This window comes from Athene noctua, chromosome 1 (assembly GCF_965140245.1).
Source record: "Athene noctua chromosome 1, bAthNoc1.hap1.1, whole genome shotgun sequence".
In the NCBI taxonomy this organism is placed as follows: domain Eukaryota; kingdom Metazoa; phylum Chordata; class Aves; order Strigiformes; family Strigidae; genus Athene; species Athene noctua.
Window position 1 is genome coordinate 170,232,631 of NC_134037.1, and position 22,952 is coordinate 170,255,582.

Below are 22,952 nucleotides of genomic sequence, written 5' to 3' on the forward strand. Positions count from 1 at the left end.
ATGGCTCTCTGAGGTCACTGCTCCCAAAGTCTGTGTCCTGCAGTTGGAAGAGAACAGTGTGCGTTTGTATGCGTGTGTTCATGTGAGTGTAATTTTGTTTCACATAAAGGGTTACCTTTCTTTCAGTGGCAAATTGGTTCAGGGGTTTAGATAAAAGAAATCCTACAGCTGTTCCATCCCTGGGAAGGGGCAGGCATGTCTTCTGTAGCCTTCTCTGCTCCTTTTTTCGAGCGGTCCCAACACCCTTTTTCCTATTGCAGTATCCAACCTGACCTTGAGAACCTGCCCGCTCTCAGAGTCAAGCACTTTCACACGGGGAACAGGGGGAAAACTCAGGGAGTAAGGCACAGCAGGCAAGGTGCTGCTTGGATGAATGGGAGGAGAAGGGAACCAGTGTGTAGGGCACAGAAGTGCCCTCCAACAACATTGCACCGGGTGGTGCTAATGGGGGGGTTGCACCCCCACAGCCCCCCAGGAAACCCCCCTGCCAGGGACATCAGGTGTGCCGTAGGTGCAGGACAGCTAACAGGCTCCCTTCTTCTGAACCCCAGTAGTACTGCTTGGCTTTACAAAGTGTGAAGGCAACCTAGTTGGGAAAGAGAGCTCCATTGATTTAAATGCAAAATTACCCTCCCGCAGTTCTAATTTCCCAGGTGAGGGCCACGCAGGCTCTGAAAACATGAAAGTTGTTGATGTATTGGTTCAATTAATTTTTAAAAGAAGTTTGAATGCCATTTGTTTCAAATTTGATAGGAAAGTGCTGTAGATTTTTGCAAGCAAAGACCGAGGTGAGCGCGGATAGGGTGTGTATTTCGCATAGCCTTGAAAAGAGCTTAAACGAGGCATTCATTTAGTACCAGGCCTCCGTGCAGGGATGAGTGAGACCCGTGGTGAAAGAAAAAGACCTGAGCATCTGTATTTGCTAAGTGGCACCGGCAGCAGTCAGCCAGCTCGCAGAGAAGAGCAGACGTGCGGGTGTGAGGCCCACTGGAGGCTGCTGCGTCCCTGGTGCTTTTTAAAAGGAAATAATAGCTTGTGGGGGAACCCTTTCTGGTGGCCTTGGCTCCCGTGACCCCCCTCTGATGTATGATATTTAAACAAGGAAATGTCAATATTGGTTTTCCACATACAGCCTCGTTCTGCTCTCCATGAAAACTAATGACAAGCCCCTTGGAGGGTTAGAGGAGAGCAGACCCCAAAACAGTCGCTCAGACCCACATACTGTTTGCTGCAGCAGCCTGGAAAGAAGAAAGAGCAGGTCGTCACGAGCGGCTGGGCGATGTGCGCTTGCAGGTAAATTAGAAAGAAGAAAAGCAATCCCATCCTGCGGTACGCAGTGCCTCAAAGCTGCAGGTCTGATGTTTTGAATGATTATTGCTTTTTAAAATTATAAATTGCATTTTGGTACAGCGAGTGAGGATAATGTGCTGCTTACTAGAATTAAGTGCAACTCAAGGGTGTTTTGTTATAACAAAGGTGACTTCTCTGTGCTCGCTTTTTTATGGTTGGGGCTAAGGGAGAATTTGATCTGAACCCGATGGCTGTCTAGCAGTGGTTTTGGAAAGGAGTGATGCCAATTGTACAAGAACATATCCATAAACTGGGCCATCAGATATGTCTTCTGATATATGTGTCCTCTGAGGTAGGAAAGTGTAAGTCATAGGAAGAGAGGGCAAATGTGTTTGACTCATAGTAAAATGAGGGCATGTGGAAAGTATAAACGAAGGGAGGGCTCTACTACTAGGACATGAAGGCTGTGCCATGTGTCATGGGAAAAACAATTTTATTGTGGATAATTTAAGATTAAAGGGGCAGTTGTGTTGTAACTGCATGGCACAGAACGTGAGGTGGGGCATATATGCACAAGCAACTTAACCCTTAATCCTGTGCTTCCCTCGTCTTGGTGTTGGTTTATGCCAGCTGGACCTCTCCGGGTGTTGCTGTAGCAGTTTCGAGGTCCTCTAACATAACATGAACTTCATCATAGTTCACCCCAGGGTAAACAGTTTAGCTACACAGGCTTTACGCTGTATTGGCACCATGTCCCTGGTGGCAGTAGCAGAATAAGTGGTGTACGAGTCCCTTAATCAGCTCTGTGCAGATGAAAAATTACTCCTATGCGGGGAACAGCTTTCCTGGGCAGGTCGTAGCTGCTTTCCCACTAGAATGTGCCCATGGCATGGGCCCACTATGGTCACCCAGTCTCCAGCGTGTGCCACTACCTCTGTTAGGGCAGAGATGTTGGTGGGAACTGCCTGGGGAGCTAGAAGCCAGTCTGATTGCTTTCGGTGGGAAAAGTACCTGTGGTCTGGTGCATGACCACGATGTCATGATTAACATGAATCTCCAACTGGGACTATGGAAAAAGACCTATTGTTTGGAAGGAAAAAAATAAAGGAGTGTTGCTCAGCTATGAGTCCTGCTAGAAAGCTCAGGGATTGTGTATAAATCCCAGCCATTTCCAAGACTGTGTCTGTCCTACGTGATTTTCTGCTTTTGAGGATACACACGATATGGAAGGAGATCTTTGGGGCACAGACTGTTTCACCCTTGTTATACAAGGCCCAGCACAATGCAGTCCTAGCTACAGCTGAGGTTTTTGGGAGCCAGTCTCACCCAAATATTCCAGGGGATCTCAGCTACAACTTAGGCCATGTCTCATGCAGAACAGAGTCCAGGCTTGCAGCACCTGGTGCGATGGCAGTCGCTGCATGCAGTGTTTCCTGATGTAACTCGGGAAGATCAGAGACTGGGAAGCTACTGGAGCAGTGCAGTTAGTGCTTCTGTAACACATGGATCTTGGTCCTCCGAGATCCCACCATTCCATGCTGCCATTGCACAGGGAGGCTACCTCAGAAGCTGAGATAGGTAGACTGAAGGATGGATTGGCATCACCAGGATGGGCAGAGGAATGGCAGCTCCTATTTTTTTATCAGACGACATGTTTTCATCTGGTATGTAGTGGGAGAGCTCTACCCTGCTTCTTGTCTGTCTTTTGGAGCAGATGTTCAGGTGAGGGTGGATGAGGAATGGGCTCATGTGTGAAAGCAAACCATTTGCTGTGGCTGAAGAAACCCTCGTGGAAGCTGTCTGTGAACTATCCGGGGAGGAGTGTCTCAAAACTGAGACCCACCATGGCCACTGAAAAGAAATTAACCACCCCAAGTCTTGCTGGAACTTAACTGGGGCTTTGGCATGGCAAGGGAGGAAGAGGGAAAAGAGGGAATGGTGTAGTGGAGCTCTGTCTACGCGTAGAGAGCTCTGTTAGTGCACAGCCAGGGCTAGTGCCATTGTGAGAATATGCAGCAGTAGCTTCTTACAGACAAAAGGAAAAAAATACGAAGCCCTACTGAAGGCTAGGGCTGGTGGAGCACTGAAAAAGCCCCAGATAGGAAAACTAAGCTGGCTCTGCAGTTTGGTCAAGCAATGCTCAGCGTTGTGAATTTGATGAACAACAACAGTCTGCACAAAGACAGGTGACTTTTTAAATGGGGTTTTAATAAAGTCACTATTGCTAAGACTATCTATAAAGGTAATCTGCATAGGGTTTTAAACAAGTAAACTTAATGATGCCGTTAACGCTTCCGACATGAATGAGACCATTGCTGGAATACTGTGTCCAGGTCTGTTGTGGTGTTTGCATGTTAAATGTGCATTGGCAAATTATTACGGGATCAGAAAAGAGCTACAAGAGTGATTCAGGGTCTGGGAATCACATCTTATTGCAAAAGACTAAAGAAATCCCATCTATTAATTTATCCAAGAGGAGGCTATGACTTGGTTTGATCATAGTCTTTAAGTGCCCTAAGTGTCTCTATGGGGAGATTTCTGATAGTAGAGATCTCTTTAATGTGGCAGACAAAGGCATAATGAGATCCTATGTTGGAAAATGAAGCTCTATGAATTCTGTGCAGAAACAGGTGCTGCTTTTTTTTTTTTTTTTTTAAACCAGTGAGGGGACATAACCACTGGAACAACTGAGGCAAGCAGTGGGATTTCTGTTACTTAGAAGTCTTCAGAGCAAGATTGGATGCCAGGTTAAAAGCTCAGACAGAATTTATGAGTCTGATACAAGAATGTCTGGCTGAAATTCACTGGCCCATGATATGTAACAGGTCAGACCAGCTGATCATAACGGTCCGTTCTTGGTTTAAAAAAATGTATGAATTAGGTATTTAAAGTCCCCTGAGCCCCGATACTACTGGAGGTCTTGAAGGAATGCATTATAAGCTGTCATCATTTAATTGTAAGCAAGCAGGGGGATTGCTTTTTTTTTATTATTATTAATAAAACTTCTTTTCCAAGAGCTTGTTAGGCACCAGAGTTAAGCAGCTGTTAACAAGCATGACAACATTTTAAAAACAGTTCAAATAATTCTCCTTCTCCTGTTTGCTCAGCTTTGTTTTGCAGTGGCACAAATTCATTAATGCCGCATCTACCAGTGCTTCTCTAGAGGAAACTGCAAATTCCAGCAAAATAAAAAAAACCTACACACGTAGGGTAGCCCCCGTACTCCATGCCCTCCTTCACATGCATCCCTTCGTCTCACAGATGCGTTGCAGGCTTCACACCGTGCATGAGCGGAGCAGGGAAGAAGTCTGTCCGTTTTCTAGTGCAGGCCCCTCGGATAGGTGGGAATCCATTGTCTGTCACAGGAGCGCTTGGCCTGCAGAGCTTCTGGCTTGTCTGAATGAATGGCAGGGAAAGGGGAAAAAAGGTATTAAGGAGACACCTGGTATTCCTGAAATGATGCAAGCTATTAACCTCCTTGAAGTTGCATAAAATGGCCTCCAGCGAATGGTCAGAATGTTTTTCTTACACTGGAGAAATAGTTTTCACGACAGCGCAAACTTTCTTAATATCTCCTCGAAGGGGGGAGGAAAAAAAAAAAAAAAAAAAAGAAGGTGACAAAAAATCCCAGCCGTGGCTCTCGGGAGCCTTGAAAATCATATCCACGGTTGCGTGGACATACTAAACCTGTGATACGTTCAGTGCCTCGTTAGTCTCAGTTATCAAAACGGAAACAAGAGGTGGTGAGGAGCGCAGCAAAAGATGGAGTTTAAAGTCGCTCGGGGACTGCGCTGCCGTCGGCGCTCCCCGACCCCGCAGCGTTTGATGTGCAGGCGGGGAACCAGCGGGACAAGGCCCCGGGGCCCGGCGAGCTGCTGGCCGGGGCGCCGCTACTCCCGGGGCGCCGCCACCCCCGGGGGGAGGGCGGGGAGGTCGGCGGGGAGCCGAGCGGCGGGAGGGGGGAAGGTGAACCCGGAGCCGAGCGGGGCACAAACCCATTAGTCGCACATAACTTGGGAAGACGCTTGGCCTCGCCATGACAACCGGCGGCCCGGGCTGCTCCCACGTCCCGCCGCCTCCCGCGGGAGACCCTTTCGGTCCCCTTTCCCGGCGTTTGGGGAATGCGGGGCTGCAGAGGCGAGCCCGGTGCCGGTAACAAAAGGGGATGAAAGGAGCTCTGTGGTTCACTTTACACGTCCGAGAGGCGTTTTCATGCTCCGTAACGAGAAGCGATCATTGCGAGGAAGTTCAGATCAAAGGGGAGAGCATCCCGGGTATTTGCATAATTGCCGGATTTCGGAGCACGGGCAGCCGACCTGCGGCTGCCTAACCTGGGCACGGCACCGGGGCCCGCTCCTCGCCTTGTCCGGGGACCCCGGGGAGGTCCGGAGGGGGGGGAGGGGGCTGCAGACCGTGCCCCCGCGGGGAGACAACGAGGCCTGCCCCGGGAGCGGGGGGGATACGGGGGCCCCGGGGCCGCGGCCGGGGTGCTGGGGCACGACTCCGGTGCTGGACGGCAGGCAGCCCCCGGGGGCTCCGCAGGGCGAGAAGCCTCCCGGTGCGCGGCCAAGCGGTGTCCGGGTCCGGGGGCGCCGTGCCCCCCGCCCCCCTCGCTGCTGCCGTTGTTGGGGGGGGGGGCGGGGGGGGCCGGCTCCCTGCTCCCACCCGGCGACATCTGCGCCACAGAGCCAGCACGTCGCCTCCCCGGGCGGCTCCCGGCCCGGCGGCTCGCACCGCCACCAGCGAGCGGGGATAAAGGGATTAAACGGCACGTTCGCTCCGCCGGGGGGGGGGGGGGGGGCGGGGTGTGTGTCCAGCCTCCCGCTCCCTCCGCACGCCTTCCCCTGCCGCCTGCACCCCCGGCCGGCCCCGGCAGCGGGGAGGCACCGGGCGCGCCCGCCGTGGCTCATTGTTCCCGTAACCAGCCGGGGCTGCTGCCGCAGGCGGCCGCGGTGCTCGAGGCGACGGGGCTCGCTGCTGCTGCTACCGGGGAGGGGATGCCCGGGGACACCCTTTTCAGCCATTTTAAAGCGGCAGCAAAGCTGGCGCCTCGCCGCGGGTGTCCCGTTCCCTTCCCTCCCCCCCCCCCCCCCCCCCCGGTCTCTCTGCGGGGCTCCGTCCCGCCGCCCCGAAACCGACATCGCCCGCACACGCCCCGAGCCTGCCGTCTTCGGGGGAAACCCCACCCCGCCGCTCCGCGGGGACCCCGTGCCCCGTCCTGGGGATGCGGCCAACCCCGGCCCCGGCTCCCGCTGCCCCGGCCCCGAGTCACGGTCCAGCCCGTCCCCGCCCAAGCCGCCAGCCCGGGGTGCAGCCAGACCCTGCCCCAGCCCCGGCTCGGGGTGCAGCCGGCCCCAGGCCGGGGAGCAGCTTCCCCGGGGGGGTTGGGGGGAGCGCTGCTTCTCCCCGCATGGCCGGGCCCGGGCGGGCTGGCCGGGCGCCAGGGAGGTGAGGTTAGCCTCGGAGCTGGCTGGCGGATGGCATGTTATTGTGAAAAGCGAGCGGGGAAGGCAAATAGGAGCATGGCACCATATAGGCTTGCCACGTGACCGAAATGTGTTTATCTCGCCCCGGAGAAGCCGGGCTGCCTGCGGGGGCCAACCTTGCCTTCGTGGCACAGCCACAGCTCCCGTGGCTGGGCCCTGCGAGGGAGCCGAGACCACTTCTGTTTGCTTTTGCTGTCGCTTCGGCTCTTATCATTTGCCTTGTCATTCAGCATCAACCTCTCCCGGTCTCCCTTCCCCTTGCCCTCCCCACTCACCCCCCTCTCGCCGCCGCCTCCCCCAGGGTCATTCGGGAGAAGACTGGGAATCCATCTGAGGAGACGTGGGAAGAAGGGTCGGATGGAGATGGGCTGGGGCGGGGGGGGGGGGGGAGAAAGCAGCTGCATGCAGAACAAAGGTGCTGGAGGGTGGCTTTTGGTGGTGGAGCAGAACCTCGTAAATGGGAGATTTCCGTTCGCAAGACTCCGCTTGCACAGTTTCTGTCCTGCCCTTGAACTGACAAGTGAATATCTGCATCGCAACCAGAAAGTAAATCACACCGAGCCTGTCTCGGGGAGGGAGCGCGCAACGCTTCGTTCGGTTGCTAAGTGCGAAAAAGTGGACGATTTCAGCTTTCCAGCGCAGCCCCGCTTCCCCGGTACAATATTTACTTTGGGAGCCCGGCGAAAGGCGCTCGGTGTTTATTACAGCGAGCGGCGGAGCTAGCTCGCCTTTGCGTGATTAAGAGCGAGCGGAGGAGCGGCCGTGGTGCGGAATATCAAAGCGAGACCGCCTTGGCAGGGCTCCCAGGCAGGGCTTTGCTGGCACCCGCGGGATTCCGCGGGGCAGGGCGAGCGCGGCCCGGGCGGCGGCGGCGGCTGCCGCTCCCCGCTCCCCGCCGCTGGGGCTCAGGGGGAGTCCGCGGCCTTCGCGGGAGGCCAAAAGCAAACGCCGTTTCTACCGTGGGCTCCGCTTTAACGAGGCGCAGCGGCCCGGCCCGGTGCTTGGCGGGCTCTGTCGCGGCCGGCCGGCCGGTAATCTCGTTAGTGCCGCCGCGTTTGGGGAGAAAAGCGCCCGACGTCCCCGCCCGGCCTCGGGAGAGTAGACAAAGGTCTGCGAGGCAAGGCCCCGCGGCCGTGCCACGGCGGGCCGGCCTCGTTAATGTTCAATCGGCAGCGGGGGAGCCGCGCCGGGGGGGCGCCGACCCCCGCGGAGGGCAGCCCCGCGCAACGTGCCTCTCCGCCGTGCCCCGCCGGGATATTTTCTCCGTGGAAGTTACGCTAAAACAACATTTGTGCGCATGTTAATGATTTATTTATGTGGCTAATAACGCTCACATTCTCGCTGATATTTGTCTAGGCGAAAGACCAGCTGCGAAATGCCCCGCAGCTGTAGCCAGTGCTAGAACAGAGTGCCTTGGAACCAAAAATCAATGCTCCTCAAATGAACAAGTGGACAACTTATTAGGCTCAGTCACTCCACACGCCGTCCCCTGATAACGAATAGATGAAGTAGGCGCTGGAGAAAGGACGCATCTGGGAAGGCCACTCGTGCCCACTCCTCCACGGCCAGGCCCGGTAACTCCGCGGGGTGCAGCTGGCCGCACAGAGAGCTCCGGGCAGGGCAAGGGCTGCGACACGGCACTGGCGGGCTTCCTGGGGTTAGATGGTGATAAATACGGCGAGCGCCCGGGAGAACGGCTCCAGGAGTCATTGGTAAAGGTGTCCGGTTTCCCTGCTGCTCCAGAAAGCACAACCGACAGGTTCAGCGAGATCACGTAATCGTGGCGTCTCTGCCTAGAAACAGTCGCGCTAATTTTGCATTTTTACCATCTACGGGGAGGAAAAATACCTGTCCTCCCGCAATGCAAATCCTTACGCAAATACGTCTGCGGGCACAGAGGGAGCCGCTGCCACCCTGACCTCCCAGCCACGAGCCGCTGGCCCCGGATCCGCAGCGGCCGGCCAGCCGGCAGCAGGTCGCCCCGAAAGCACACGGGATCGTGCGAACTCCTCGGCAGCCCCTCGCAACTCGCTGCTGGCTGAGAAAAGTCCGAGCAGGAGCCTGCGGTTAATCTCCGAGGCCTTCGTGCATCCCTGGCGAGCAGCGCCCCAGCGCTAAGTGCAATTAACATAACAGACACTAAAATAGGAGAGAGTAGCGCTGAATTTAATTTGCAGGCTTAAAAAAAAAAAAAAATCTTAGCACTTGGAACGGTCTGGTGGTGAAGGCAGGGAGCGAGGTGGAAGGCGGCGGGGCAGCCCTCCTGCCTCGGAGAGGGACCGCGGCCAATTCCCGCGGACCCGCTCCGGGAGCCGGGACCACCTTCGTGCTCACAGCACCGTAAAACACTTCCAGACAGGTAAACTCTCCGACGGGGATGCCTCCCGCCGCGGCGCCCCAGCGCGGCCCCCCGCCGGCCTCCGGCAGCCGCTCCCGCGGCGGCGGGGGCAGCCGCAGCGCGACCAGGTCGCCGACGCGGGCAGGCACCTCCCGGAGCCTCCTTCCTGCCCCCCCCCCGACACGCACACACCCCGATCCGGCTCGCTTTCCTGCCTGGGGGGAGAAGGAGGAAATAGATGGGGGGTGAAGAAGTGGCCGAGGAACCCCCTCCCCGCTTTTCCTCACATCCCTCCCCCCCCCCCCGCAAACTGCCTCCCATTAGCCGCAGAAGTTCACAAAAGAGCGAGTAATAAGAGAGGGAGATCGAGGTTTCCGAGAAAAGGGAGAGGCGAAAATAGCGAGGTAGAGATAAAAAAAGAAAATAAAAAAAATTAAAATCGTCGCAACCGAAGGACCCACCGATCGGCTGGGAAGCTGGTGGTATCCGGCCGGGGGAGAGAAGGGGGAGAAGGAAGGGAGAAAAGAGGGCTTTAAAAAACTGGAAGGCAAAAGCTGTTGGGGAGGAAGTGTAAGCCGAGAGGGAGGCTGGGGGAGGGGAGAGAGCGCCATCTTTTCATGTCACAGTCACAGAGACAGCGCTGCGCTCGGCCACAGCGTCTCGGTTTCTTTTTAACAGCGGAAAACGTGCGATTAGCAGGCAGACGGGCGGAGACTACCAGCCCTGCGCGCACACACAGCCCGCAGCTCTGTCTCCGCGCCGTGTAATCCCAGCGCTCAGCCCTGCTGCACCCCCTCATTAAAAACCCGGAGATTTCCTCCTCCTCCTCCTCCTCCGCCGCCGCTCTCCGAGGAAAACAACGCCTGCCACCGCCTGAACCTGGGCAGCACCGCCCGCCCGGGGGCCGCCCGGGGCTCCCCACCGCCCGGCCCGGTGGGCAGCGCCGTCCCCGCCGCTCCGTCCCGGCCTCCCCGCGGGAGGCTGACGCTTGCCCCTCATCCCGGGAGGCCGCCCCCCCGGGGGACACACAACACGGCGTGTGGGGGGACGGCCCTGTCTGCATCCCCCAGGCTCCAGTCCCCGGGGGCTGCTGCTCCCCCGCTGCCGGGGCGGCTGCTTGCCGCCCCCCTCCCGCGCCCGCCCTTTCTCCTTCCCGAGGGCCAGGGCGGGGTGTGCCGAGCCGAAGCTCCCCGCGCTGGGGCCGGCGGCGGGGAGCAGCGCCGGGCCTCCCCCGGGAGCCGGCGATCCCGCGGCGGAGCCGGGCACCGGCCGCCCACGGCCCCATGAACGGCGCTTTATTCCGCAGCGCTCAAACCCCTCATTGTGTTGGGCAGAATCACCTGCCTCCTCCGGAGCCGGGAGATTAATTTAATGCGATACAGAGCGCGCTCCGTCCCGGCCCCTCCTCGGCGGGGAGATCTCCGCCGGGCGCGGGGGGGCAGGGGGGGGACACGGCACGGCGAGGCGGGTTGGCATCCTCCGAGCACCGGCTCTCCCGGCGGCGCCCGGGGAAACCTTCCCCGCGGTAGCGGTGGCGGCGGCGGCGGCTCCGATCGGAGCCGCACGAGCAGCCGCCGCGCAGACCTGCTCGGTGCCCGGGGGGGGCGGGGGGCGGCGGGGGGGTGCTGCGAGGCGAGCGGGGGCCGAGCCGTGCCTGGCGAGGGGATTTGCTGGGTCGTTGGCTGCGCCTGGGGAAGGGGGGGCGGGTTGGCTGCGCCTAGCGATGGGGGATTTGAGAGGGAAGGGGAGGGGGTGGCTGGGCTCGGTGGAGGGGGGGCTGGCTGCCGCGACTGCTGGGGACGGCGGCTGTTATTATTGTTATTACTGTTATTGTTATTTTTAGGGGGCGGCGGCGGGGGGTGGGGTGGGGGTGGGGCGGGCCGCGCTCGGCGGGGGGCGATGGAGGGGGGGCCGCCGGCTGCGCCCGCGAAGGGGGCATGAGGTGAGGGCGGTGGGAGAAGCGTCTCCTCTGTTTCTAATAAAGGAAACGACTTTTATTGAACGATAAATGCAGGGGAACGAAAGTCGTGTGGGTGCGCCTGGTGGGGGCGATTGATTTGGCGGAGGGAAGGGGGGGCGGCTGCCCGTGCCGGCGCGGGGTGTTTGGGGCGGGGGGCGCGCAGCGACGAGAGGCCGGCTGGCCTCGGCTGCTCCTGCCCGGGGGGGATCTCGGGGAGGGGGCGTTGGCCGCCCCGGTGGAAGGGGGCGAGGGCTGTCCCTGGTCGGGGGGGGGGCCTGGAGAGAGGGAGAACGGGATGCTCACGGTGGGGGGTCCGGAGGGAGGGGGGGCGTAGGCCGTGGGGTGGTGCCGCCTGCCCTTCTCGGGTAGGGGGGGCTGAGGGGGAGGTGTCGGCTGCGCCTTGCCAGTTGGGATTTGATAGGGGCGGTAGGAGACACGTCTCCTGTTTCTAATAAAGGAATCGGCTTTTATTGAAGGATAAATGCAGAGAACCAAAGTCGTGTGGGCTGCAGCCGCCGAGCTTCGTTAGCTGCCGATGTGACTGTGAAGATAAAACGCTCCACAGTAACTCGAGCGCGAAGAGCTCCGGGGATGGGGACGGGCTCTCCCCTCCGGCCCCGGCCCCGGCCCCGGTTCTCCGCCCCCGCCGTGCCCCTCGGCCCCGGCCCCGCGGCGGAAGGTGCCCGGGGAGCCTCAGACCGTGCTAACGGCTCGGCCTTGGGACTTAGCCAAGTTTCTCTGACTTAGGGGAACTCTGGGGATGAGTAATCGCGCCAGGCTAGGGTTTGGGAGGGTGGTGGTTTTGCTTTTTTTTTTTCGCTCTCTCGCTCTCTTCTTCCTTTTTCCCCTTGTCATCAGCTGCTGACCCACTCACTTCGAGAGCACAGCACCGATGGGTTTCTGAGAAGGCGGCGGGAGGAGACAGGGGATGCGGCGAGCCCGGGGAAGCCCCCCCACCGTCTCGGCTCCCCGCTGAGCCGCTGAGCCACCCCGGCTCCCCTCCGGCCCCAAGCACGTTGGGGCTGCGCGGGGTCCCCGCTATCCCCGACGGGTCTTGGATGCGGCTTTGCCGGGGGAGGAGGGGACGCCCTCCCGTCCACTCCACACCCGCCCACTCCGCTGCCTCGCGTGGAGGCCCGTGCAGAGGTTTTCCCAGGGCAGCGAGGACACGGCGCGGCCGCGCCTTGCCCTCGGGGAGGTGTCGGGAAGCCCTTTGCTACTCGGCATCTCAGCTTATCGCAGGTGACGACGGCTCAAGGACGGGAGGGGGAAACTCCGGGCCGGGGGGGGCAGGCCCCCGGGGACTTGGAAGCAGCGCGTAGCCCCGGCCGTGGCGGGCGTGGGCGCGCCGAGCCCCGCTGCCCGGGGGAGTGGCGCCCGCATCCTGCTCGTGGGCCCCGGGGCGGGCGCGGCGGAGCCTTGCCCGATGCCGCGGAGGGCCGGGGCCGCGCTGTGCCCGCCCGCGGCCTCCACCTGTGCGGGCCGGGTGGCGGGGCGCGGCGGCAGCCGCGGGGTAGAAAGCGGCCAGGGCCGGGGGGGGGGGGATCCGGGAAGGCAGGGGGGAGGAAGCAGAAGTGACTCGACGCCGAGCGCGGCCGCCGTCAGCGGATCCTGCAGCTTGGCCGGGGGGAGCATCGGCGCCTCCGCCGCGCTGCCCCGATGCTGTCGGGGCTGCTGCAGCGAAACGACCTGGAAAAGGCAGCCCGGCTTGTGGGTCAGCCTCACCCGCCGCGGCGTGTGGTGCCGGCGCGGGGCCCTCCCCAGCGCAGCTCCCTGCCCGCTTTACGGGTAGCGAGGGGCCGGTAAGGCGGGACGCGTCCCCCGCCTGCGACGGGGGCGGCGGGCGGGCACGGCCGGGGAGCGCCGCGGAGCTAATCTCGGCGCCTGGCAGGTTTCAGTCCTCTGATTACCTGCGTGATTTGGCTTCCGAGAGGCGGGCTAGGAAGCGGCTGCTGCCCTGGTTTGGGTACCGCGGTGGAGGAAGGCGGGGGGACACGGCGTAGGGAGATGAAGTGAGGACGGGGTGTTAAATGGCATTTCTAAACGGAAAATACTTTTATTTTCCCATGGTTTTTTGAAGCTGCTTTCGAAATGAACATTTTCTGCGATAAGAGGTGACCGATCAGAATCGCTGGGGGGAGGTTGTAAGCAGACGTTTTGCCCCAGCTTACTGTTATCTTATCTTTCACACTTGCAGGGCGAAAAAGTGGCTTATCTTTATACCCACCCCCCTCTCGCCTTAATTGCTAAAAACACTGTGAAGTGTTAAGTACAGGACTAAAGAATCTCTCCGCGTGTCTGCCATGCGAGTGAAGGGGAGGAAAAAAAAAAAAAAAAAGGATCCGATTTGAAAAATTAGGGGCTTTTCTCTGGAAAAGTACACACGTGTACACACTGAGAGCCCCTCCCTGCCCCCGCTCCGCTGCCGCTTTGATGTTGCAGGCTCTCATTTCATATGTATGCACCCCGGCGAGCCACCCGCCGCTGCCGGGCTTCCAGCCGGGGCGCAAATCCCGCTCCGCACGCCGGCGAGCCTGGGGGCCGCGCCACGGGGCGCGGGCGCGGAGGGCGGCGGAGGCCTCCGCTATCACCTCTGGGGCGGAGTGAATAACCCCAGTGTTTATGAACCCGGGCGCGGAATTGGTATTCAGCGCCGAGCCACAGCATCGTCTCCTCGCTTTCTCTCCCCACCCCCTCCGAAACAAAACACAACACAAAAACAAAACCAGAAGGAGGACGGAGGTGATTCATCGACTGTATCCAATTATTAACATACAAGCTGTAGTCTGCACAAACACACCTTCAAACCATGGCGGTTCCCCCGGCCGCCGTATTATATTTAAACTCGGGAGCGTGGTGGTGGCTGCCGTGCCTCCACCGAGCCGCCGCTCGCTGCCGCTCCTCCCAGGCCGCCGAGGGACGGCGACGGCGGACGGGGCGCAGCCCGCGGCCCCCGGGGCCGGGGGACCCCACCGGGAAAAGGGGGCGCAGCCCCCGGCGCCCGCACATCTCCTTCCGTGGCAAAGGCTCAACCTCGCCCGCACGGCCCTCGGGCCGGGGCCGGGGTTTTGTCCGGCTTCGGCTCCTGCCCTCCCCCGGCGCCCTCCCCGCCGCGCCGGCCGCTGCCCCCCGCCGGGCTGGAGTGGGGGTGGGGGGCGAGGAGAGCGACAACCCCGCCGGCGCTATTTTTACTCCTCTCCAGACTTGTGCGGCGCACGCCCCCTCCCCTGCAGGGCCTTGCCTGGCGGCTGCATCTCCCCGCTGGCAGGAGCGGCCGGGGCTGCCGCCGGCCCGCATTCCACCTCCGCCCGCCCGGCCGGGCCGCCCGCCCCCCCGCGGCCCTGCCCGGCCCCTGCGCCCGGGGCAGCGCTCCGCAGCCGCCCTCTGCCCGAGGGGACGGGGGACGGGGACGGGGGGGCCGGCCGGGGCCACGGGCGCGCCGCGAGCAGACAAAATGGCCGAGGTATGGAAGCGGGAGAGGTGGAGGGGGCAGCTCGCAGCCGGCCTGCCCTCCTCCCGCAGCGGCGGGCTGCCGCCCCGCTTCCCCGGCCCGGCGCGGGGGCCGTGCCTCCCGCCCGTCCCTCCGCGCCCGCCCCGGTGGGCTCGGCGCTGCGCCTTCCGCCACCGGCGAGTGTTTCCCGCGGCCGCGGCGGCAGCCGAGCCCACCGGGCGACGGGCGGCAGGCCGATCTTCCCGGACAGATGCCTGTCCTCCCTCCCGGGCTGCCCGCTCCCGGCGGCAGAACGGGGCCCGCGAGGGCACCTCCGCTCTTTTGTGGAGCGGGGAGAGGGTGCAGAGCAAAAGCAAACACAACCCGAGAGATTTGTCATTCGCCTTTGTAAGAAAGATAGCGGCGCTTAGTCCGTGAACCGAGCGCGTCTCGGGCTCTTCTGGGGCGAGGGAGGGAAAATAATGGATCTCCTGTCAACAGAGTAGCCCTGAACTACGAAGTAAAATTATAGTACTTCTGCTATGCAAAACCCCCTTGATTGCACGGGGAGTTCGCATGGCGGTGTAACAATATGCTGGCACCGTGTCAGGTCTGAAAGCGCTGCAGACCCTGTATAACGCCAATTGAGGCTTGTCTTGTTTTGTTATTCAGATTTCTACACTTCCATTAAAAACAGCCTTACAATAAGCAATGATAAAGGTCTGATTTAAGACACACTCAAGCAGGGCAATTCAGAGCTTAGGACAGTGATCTGTTATTTATAGGCTTTTCCTAGCACTCATCACCAGGCTGTCTGAGCACCTCGCTCGCATTAATTCATTTTCCCTTCGCAGCGCCCATCTCCCCTCTCTCTCATTTCCCGTGGCCGGGAGACCCGCGTGCTCCGGTTGCCGTTCCGTGGGCAGGGGAGCGGGGCGTGGAGGGGGTCGGGGGCCCGGCCTCGCCGCTCCTGAGCTTTAACCCCCAACTTTCTGAGGTGCGGGGGGGGGGGGGAGGTTTCCAATTAGAGGCGGCGCTGGAGGTAAATGAGAGCCGGCGTAAAGCCATCCCACTTGGAAGCCTCCTGCGAGAAGCCCCTTCTGCCATTAACAATGGATTTGTCTTTACGAGGAGGTTAAGTACTTCGCATTATCGGAGCAGCCGTTTCTGCGAGCGCATCCTCGCCCGGCTCCTCGGCGGCAGGAGCCGCCGCAGCAGCGCGGAACCCCGAGCATCTGTGCGCGGAGCCCCCCCCACCTCCCCGCTCCCAGGGAGAGAGCGGTGTGTGCAGCGGCCTGACCCGGGGGTCAGCTCCCTCCGGGGTGGGGGGAAAGCGGGGGGAGGCGGCCCGGTAATCCGCAAGGCAAGAGCATGCTCTGAATTTTCCGAGGTTAGCTCGGCAGTGCCCGCCGCACCCGCGGCAGGGGCGCAGCCGGGCCGAGCCAGGCCGCGGGAGGAGCGAACTGAAGCCCCAATGTCCTCGCCGGGAGCCGCAGCCTCCCGCTGCAAAGCTCGGGGACCCGGGGAACAAAAAAGGCACAGAGGCGAACAAGCGCGGGTCTGTTCCTCCCCGCCACGGAGGAAACTGCGTTCACAAAGAAAGAAAGTTTAACTACGGTTAAAAATAAAAGTGGAGCGAGTTTACCCCGAGATAACTTGAAGTCATTAAAGAAAAAAAACCCCAACAACCCAACCAAAAAACCCAGCCCCAACCACCCAGCCCCACGCCGTAGGCGCACACATGTGATTCGGAGTTCACAGCCCGGGGGAAGGGGAGCGGGCGACTGTTGTGATGCAAGTACGGGCCGGTGGCACCGCGGCTCCAGACCTGCGGGGAAAGACAAAGCCCAGCTCAATGCAGCCGTAAGGCCGCGGCTGCGGCCACCTCGCCGGGAGACGTGCTAGTTCTGCTTTCCTACCAAAAGAAGCAATTTTAATGAGGTTTTCCCTAGGAAAGGGAAAAAAAAAAAAGAAAACCAAACCAACAGAGGCCTTTCCTCCAGCTGTGTGCCTGTAACTCACGTGTGTTCAGTCTAATAACTTTTAATGTCTAGCCCTAAAACATCTTTATAAAAAATAGCTTTACAGCGTAATAGGCCAGGTGTCCTTCTGCTTGTTATCGGAGATTAAAAAAACGTGTGGGAGCCTTTTCGGATGCGTGGCCCAACGCACCGGGGTGAAACGCGGGCGCTGCCCGGGGCCGGGCTGCGGTCCCACCGTGCCGGCCAGCGGGGCGCCCGGCGGCTCCTCGGGCTCCCCTGTGAGGAAGCCGAGCGGTGTGGCTGGAGTTTCGGGTTTCAGACGGTGGATATTTCACTTCTGCTTTGAGACAGGCCAGTTTTTAAAGAGAGACGTAGCGAAAACCCAAAGCCCCGTGATGGCAGTTTCATGCAATGCCGACCCTCTGGCCGTGACCCGGCTGTGTGCGCGTGTGTGTAAGGGGGGCGCACATCGTGTCCTCCCTCCCCGAGCATCTGGCGACCCCCGCGTTTTTTGTTGTGGTTTGTTTTTTTTTTTTTTTTTTCCCCAGAGATGGCTCAGATTCTCGATTAAAAATGTATGGATTTTTTTTTTTTTTTTGGGGGGTGGGGTGGTGTGTTTGGTAGGGACAACTTTGGGGAACTCCGCCTTTCCATCTTCAGAGGTCAGCAGCAGCGGCGGTGAGCAGGCAGGCAGCCCCGGCAGCCCTGCTCCGGCGCTGAACGCTCACCGCCCTGTTTGCTGCCTGTGCGCTGTCGGCGAGGAAAGCTCTTGCAGCTCGCAGCGTCTCCGCAGCCTTTTCGCGCAGGGTCCTCCTGAAAGCGGCGATTAAAAATCCCCTCCGGGGCCAACTGTCCGCGTTAATCGCCCGGCGTTCGGCTGGCAGTCGCTCCCACACGGAGCGGCGGCTGGAAGAGCTCGATGCGGCGCCGAGGTGGCAAAAACTCCCGTTTCCCCGGCGGGAAGGCGCCGGGCGGTGCGGGGGAGCTGCGGGGCCCAGGGCCTGCCCGACCCGGGGGCCGCGGCCTCCCCGGGGCCGCCCCGGGAGCCTCCGCGCCGCAGGACCAAGCCCGGGCGCATCGGCGGGGATGGGCGTTATGAACGTGAAATTTACGAGTCGAGCTCGCCGAGCCAAAAGTTGCCTTGCCAAAGTAAATAGATGCAGCCGATAACTACCAACCCGGAGATTAAAGGGCTCCTCAACCCGGGCAGAAATCTTCAAGCAGCCGTGGAAATGCCAGCGAGGGAAACGGCGCTTCGGTCGCCACCCCAGCCCGGGTTGCCACACCGCTCACACGCGGTAAAAAGCGCGTCAAGGGCTGCCAAAGCCGGATCACGAGAAAACGCACTTTAATAAGCCCCCCCCCTCCCCCCCGCCCCGCGCAATGCAGACGTTGACAAACGAGTGGCTTTTTTTCCATCCCGATTCCGAGCTCGCAGAAGCGGAGCGGGGGAAGCGCGGAAACCAGCGCGGCCGAGCCGCGGACCACGCGAAGTTGTGGGCGGCGGGTGGGACCAGAGAGGGGCCCCGGGACCGGGCGGTGGGGGAAATCCTCTCCCCCCCCACGGGTGGGAGGCTGCGGGAGACAGGGTCCGTGTGCGCTGTGACCCCTGCGGGGGGTTAGGACGGCTGCGAGCCCTCGGCGGGTCCTGGGGCGGCGGGGATGCCCTTGCGCGACGGGGGGAACCCGGGTCTGGGTGGGGGCGCGGGCTGCACCGCCGGGGGGGGGGATCCCGGGCGCCGCGGCGCGGCGGGGGGAGCGGGGAGGGAGGGCCGGGTGCGTCCGGCGAAGGGACGCGGGGCGGCGGGGGGCGGCAGCGCGGCTCGACCGGCCGCGGAGCCTCGCAACGATGTCTGGCAGCGCCGCCGCCGCCGCCGCCGCCGGGGTTTTGACAGCTTGGCGGAGCGGAGTGAGCGGAGCTTTATGGTAATTGCGGTTCTCCACTGGCCTTCTGGGTAGCGAGCGAGGGGAGTATCGGCGGGGCGGGGGGGCCGCTCTTCTCTCCCTGCCGGCCGGGGAGCGCGGAGTCTCCCCCCCCCGTCCCCGTCCCCCCCCCCCCCCCCCCCCCCCCCGGGGCGCCGCAGCTTGGCAGCGACCTGTGCCAGCCCGGGGAAGCGGGCGAGGCGAGGCGAGGCGAGGGGAGCTGGCGGCGCGGCGGGGGGGGCAAATCAATTAGTCAGGGCAAGGGGGGAGGGCGGGGGGAGCGGGAGAGCGGCCGGGCGAGCCCTGCCTCGGCAGGGAAACGCAGCCAGGGGAGGGGGAAACTTGCAGAGGGGAAAAAGCGGTGGCGGCGCTGCTGCCGCTGCCGCTGGCGGCGGCTCCCTCGGTGCAGCGCCTGCCCGGGGGGAGGGGAAGGGAGGGGAGGCGGCGGCTGGAGGAGGAGGAGGAGGAGGAGGAGGAGGAGGAGGGAGAGAGAGGGAGGGGGGATGCGAGGGGAGCGCAGCGTGCAGCAGACGGAGCCCGGTCTCCCAGCGGCAAGGTGAGGAAGAGCGGCTTTCCCGGCGGACTAAAGAGGGGAGGGGGGGGGAGAGGAAGAAAAAGAGAGAGAGAGAGAGAGAGAGAGAGGAGGAGAAGAGGAGGAGGAGAATTAAATCCCCAGCCACACACACACAAAGCCGCGGCGGCCAGGGCACGGGAGACGGCGGCGCGGGCGAGATGTGGGGAGCGCCGCGCTCGCCAGCGCAGGAACTTCGCCCGGAGCAAGCCAGCAACATGGCGCTGCCAAACCAGAGCCGGCAGCCGGAATGAGCATCGCGGGCTGCCGCTCCCGCTGCTGAGCCCAGCCGAGCCGAGAAGCAAAGCCCTTCCCGCGGGCACCTGCCCCGTCGGCGCCGGCGGCGGTCGCGCTCCTGCGCCGCTCCCCCCCCCCCCCCCCCCGCGCCCTGCAGCTCCCAGCCTTCCCGCACCCCTTCCCTGGCCCGCCCGCGCCGGGGCAAGCCGCGGCACACGCACCCACGGAGAGGGGGCGGGGGATCGGGAAACTTTTCTCGCCTCTCCACCCACACCCACCCCCGACGGGGCTGCCCTTTCCCGGGAGAGCGGCAGGGCGAGGCGACGGTGCGGGGACCCGCGGCGCGGACGGCGCACGCCGCAGCCCCGCGGCGCGGCAGGAAGGTCAGTGCTCCGCGCCGCGAACAGCTCCCGTGCGGGAGGGCCGCCGCCACCGCCGGGTCCCGCGGGGACGGGGCGGCCGCGGGGCTCCCCTCTCTCAGCCGCGGAGACGGCGGCGGCGCCGCGGCCGAAAGTTACGGCGCGGGGCAGCAGGGCTCGGGCGGGAGCGGCGGGCAGGCGGCGGCGGGGGGGGAGGACAGGGGTCCCCTCCTGAGGGGCTGCGGTGGCGGAGGGGAAGTTTGGAGTCAGTTACTCGTAAAGATGACTGTTTGAGGCGGCCCGGGGGCGGGTGGGGGGGAAGCTGCCGGTCGTGCTGTCGGCTCCGGTGCGAGGTGGCGGCGCTGGTGGTGGTGTCCCCGTCGTCTCGCACTTCGCGATCGGGAGGCGCCGGGGCAGCGGCGGCGCGGGGCTCCCGGGGGCGCCGCTGCCGAACCCGCGGAGCGGAGACGGTTCCCGCGCCGGGCGGGCCGGTCTCCGCGCTCTCCGCCGCGGGCAGCGGGCGGCCCGGGGTCGGCGGGCAGGTGAGCGGCGGGGAGGGCCCGCCGCGGGCCGCCTTTCCCTCGCCGGGAGCGCCCGGGGCGCCGCGCCCCCCCCCCCCCTTCCCCCCTCCGCCCCGGCGGGGCGGGCGCCGCCGCGCACGTGGGGCAGGGCGGCCCGGGGCTTTCCCGTGCGCGGAGCTGTGCTGGCGTGAGGTCCGGCGTGACACGGAAGTTTAGTCAGCCCTAAAATGTAGTTTGGAGTTGGGAGAACGAGCCGGAGGATGGCTCGGGGCTTGCCATCAAAGGGCCGGCCGGAGGGGGCTGGCCGGGCGGGGAGGCAGCGGAGGCTGCTTTGTGAAGCCGGGGCCAAGTGGGGCGGCTCTGCGCAGCATATGAGGCATGCATTTGATGTTCGCGGAGCGAGTCCGGGGGCGAGGGCTGCGGAGTCTTCACGTTCCTCTTTCTTGCTCGATGTGTGTGTGTTGTGTTCTTCCCCCCCCCCCTTTCCTCCCTCTCTCGTTTCCGCGATGTCTGTCGGATCCCGGGTTTGGTGATCGCGGAGGGGGGCGAGAGGGAGGCGAAGAGCACCTCCCCCTCTCCCCCGGCAAAAAAAAAAAAAAAGCGCCCCGACCGTAGTGAGCGGTGTAAAAACTGACAAAGTGTGGGGACTGGCTTTAATGGTACGCCTCGGAGCTCCTCGCAGCATTAATTCCCACTAATGAATCTTTTCCAGAAACTCCGTTCATTGCTTTCATCTGCTCTTTGGAGCCTGCAGCTTTTGTATTCGTGTTTGTATTAAAGGGGGGGGGGGGGGGGAGCCCAGCCCGCACCACGTAGCCCCGTAGCAAAGCCCGGATTTTCCAAAGGTTTCTATTAACTTCCCCCCCCCCCCCCCCCCCCCCCCCCCCCCGCCGTCGCCCTACCGCGGGGGGCGGCCGGGGAGAGCCGTTCCCGGCCAGGGCCGCTTGGGAACAAAGCTAGGGGCGACAGCGGGCGGGCGGTGCGGGGTCTTGGTCCCCGGGGCAACCCCGCCGGTGGCTCCGCCGCTCCCCGCGCTGCCCCCTCCTCGCCCGCGCTTCTCCCGCAGCTTTGTGCGCACCGCTGCCCGTCGAGCCCGCCGTACCGCTTCCTCCGGCCGCCGCTCTCGCCTACTTTCGTCCCCGAGAGGCTGGTGCTTGCCTGTCTGTCTGGAGCCCGGTGCCGCCGCGCTTGCGACACACCGGTTCATTTCCTTTCGGTTCTGCTCTCGGAGCCGCTGGCTGTTGTGTTGTGTGTTTTTTTTTTTTTTTTCCTACCCTTTTTTTTTTTTTTCCTTCCTGAGAGGTAGCCAGCGCAGCGCTCACCCTAATTGCTTTTAGGAGGATTAGGAGCAAATTCCTCTCTCCCCCCTCCAACCCCGCGCCTTCCCCCCCCCTCCCCGCCCCGGGTTGCCTTCGCGCGCCGGGGTTGCAGTTTATCCCTGGTGCAGTTCTTTGAATTGCTGTCACAAATAGGTGACTCAGAGTTAATTAGGAAGTATGCACCGGATCAATGGGCTGCACAGCTCATTAGTTATTCCCCAGCCTTTTGCAGCGTTGGACCTCCGGCTCCTCGCCCCGTACACCTCTTTAATACACAACCCGGAGGGCTGGCAGGGACCAGGGAGCGCTTCGGGTGAGGGGGGCTGGGAGCTAAGGGGCGTGATGAATACGGACATTGAAGTTTCCAGGTTGGGAGGTTGCGTGTGGATGAGCGGTCGGTCCGTCCGTCGTCGTCGTCGTCCGTCCCCCCCGCCCCCCGGCCTCGCTCCAGCCCCTCCCGCCTCAGCTATCAAACCTGCCTTCCCGCACGGGCGTGGTGGGCCCTCGCCCGCCCCGAGGTCGGAGGGACGAGCCCGGAATGTTACCAAAAACAAACAGGCACCAAAAAAAAAAAAAAAAAAAGTGTGTGTGTGTTTATTGGAGCGTACGCTGAGAGAGCAGACAAAATCTCATTTGTCAGGCATGAAGGTGGGCTGTGTGGAAGGCTATAAATATACCGGGGAGGATTGTATCGCGGTCACTTTTCTGTTCTTCGCCATTTCTAAGGTGAGTGGTGGAGGCTGAGGGACCGGGCAGGGGCTTCTCCTGGTATTGTTTGTCCGTCTGTGATAGATCGGTCTAGACAGCCGCTCAGGCTCCCTGCGAGCTCAGGAACCGGAGCCTGAAAGGGAGAGTGGGGGAGTCGGAGAGGAAAAGGTCACCGCGATATTTTTTTTTTTTTTTTTTTTTTGTGTGTGTGTGTGTGTGTGTGACGGTGATTGTTAACCCTTAAAGCCGAGAGGGGATCGGGGCCGGGTGCTCCGGCCTGGAAGTATGCAGGAGCAGCAGCGGTCGCAGGGATGCTGCCAAAGCAGGAGGGGGGGACACGGGGCAGCGCGCCCCGGGCCCCCGGCGCTGTCCCGTCCATCTGATGGCTTTATAAGAGCCGTTTCCCACAACAGGAAAAGAGTTCACGAGGCGAGCGCCAGATTATTTCGTTCCCAGGAGTCTCCTCTCTCTGGAAACTCCGAGGAGCTCTCGGAGCCGGGGTCGGGCGGCCGCGGGGCCGGGGAAGCCGCCGCCCCTCCGGCTCGGGAGCGGCGGGGCCCCGGGGGTGGCCGGGCAGGCGAGACCCGACGGCGGGGCATCCCCGGCGGCTCTCCGCCTCCTCCGGCCCCGCTGTGCCCCCCCTTCCCTCGGGCTGCAGTGGAAACCCCGCGGCGGAGGTTGCCGGTCCCGCGGGGGGGGGCCGCGGAGAGCGAGTTTCCGCGGCCGCCTCCAGGTCCCATCAACTTCTCCCCATGGCAGCTCGGCGCCTTTCGCCCCACGGCGCCCGCGTGTGTGCTCCCGGTGTGGGGCAGCCCCCGGGCTCGTGTC

The 22,952-nt window shown here is 62.3% G+C and overlaps 1 protein-coding gene across 8 annotated transcripts in view; it reads left to right on the forward strand.

Moving 5' to 3' along the window:
- The first annotated feature begins 18,361 nt into the window (after positions 1–18,361).
- BCOR (BCL6 corepressor) overlaps positions 18,362–22,952 on the forward strand; it is a 59,225-nt gene continuing 54,634 nt past the window's right edge. For 5 of the 8 annotated variants that reach the window (XM_074905232.1, XM_074905279.1, XM_074905297.1 and 2 more), the window contains exon 1: positions 19,345–19,600. The gene's annotated coding sequence lies outside the window, so the exon portion shown is untranslated. Of the gene's footprint in view, positions 18,413–18,907; positions 18,966–19,344; positions 19,601–22,108; positions 22,143–22,952 lie in introns of those variants that run through there. The other 3 variants (XM_074905262.1, XM_074905243.1, XM_074905252.1) reach the window with 3 other exon arrangements.